Source organism: Sinocyclocheilus anshuiensis, unplaced genomic scaffold (genome assembly GCF_001515605.1).
Source record: "Sinocyclocheilus anshuiensis isolate Anshui unplaced genomic scaffold, SAMN03320099.WGS_v1.1 C32349640, whole genome shotgun sequence".
NCBI lineage: Eukaryota > Metazoa > Chordata > Actinopteri > Cypriniformes > Cyprinidae > Sinocyclocheilus > Sinocyclocheilus anshuiensis.
This window is the reverse complement of record NW_015615214.1, coordinates 1-893: the sequence shown is the minus strand read 5'-3', so window position 1 is coordinate 893 and position 893 is coordinate 1. Positions and strand designations below refer to the sequence as shown.

The 893-nt window shown below is 41.3% G+C and overlaps 1 long non-coding RNA gene across 1 annotated transcript; it reads right to left on the bottom strand.

Annotated features, from left to right (window-relative positions):
• Positions 1-8: 8 nt before the first annotated feature.
• Positions 9-739, bottom strand: LOC107682566 (uncharacterized). Its single transcript, XR_001633531.1, has 3 exons — positions 569-739; positions 230-385; positions 9-121 (listed from the first exon to the last, which is right to left on the bottom strand). It is a non-coding gene; the product is annotated as an uncharacterized LOC107682566 (long non-coding RNA).
• Between the last annotated feature and the right edge of the window lie 154 nt (positions 740-893).

The window sequence follows — 893 nt, the reverse complement described above, 5'->3', positions numbered from 1 at the left end:
AGCTCCACGTTAACTTTAGTCTCCACTCTCAGTCTCTCTGCCCCTCCGGGATCTTCACTGTCACTGGCTGCCATGGCTTCAGTTGGCCAGTAAGGCTTGACATGATTAGACACGGTGTCCACTGAGACATGGAAGAAGGGGTTAATGTTTACTGACACTTTAATAACTTGTAAATGCATCCGTCAGTTTCACATTTCCATATTTTAATGTAATTCTGAAGGAAAAATACCTTCTCTTGTACCCTTTGGAGTGCTGTGTAGTGGTTGTCTCTCATTATTCCACTTAGGCTTCAAGTCCATGTCTTCATCCTCACTGTCAGATGAGTGAGAGGAGGCGTATGAGCTGCTGTGTTCATCCATGGAGAGCTCGCTGTCCGAATCTGAGTCTAAATACACACAAATTTATGTCAACAAATTGTGACATACACAAGCTAAGAAACTTTTATCAACAAGTTTGGCAGTTCACAAATATAAATGTCACACTACATTACACTTGTGTGCATGTGGATAACAGGCAGTAAATATACATATTAGTGCTGGCTTTGAAAAGTTTTTCAAGTTTTTCTTACCATCTGCTTTAGTGCCATTACGAAAGAGTGAGCCGTCAATGTCAGTGTGTCCGGCTTTAGCGTTTCCAGATGAAACACTGGGCTTCTGACCCAATTCATCCCTGTGTAGAAGTGAAATCAGGAGAATGAGAGATATACAAGACAGATGCTAAACACATGACCTCTAGTTGCAATGAGATTAGATTCCAGTGAAAAACAATAGCAACAAAAAATGAATAATCCATGTATGACTCATTTTGACTTCTTATCAGTTCATGTTGACTGGCTTACATTCTTGTTGTCTAGAGCAGTGTTTCCCAACTGGGGTGCCGTCTGTCGAGAGCAG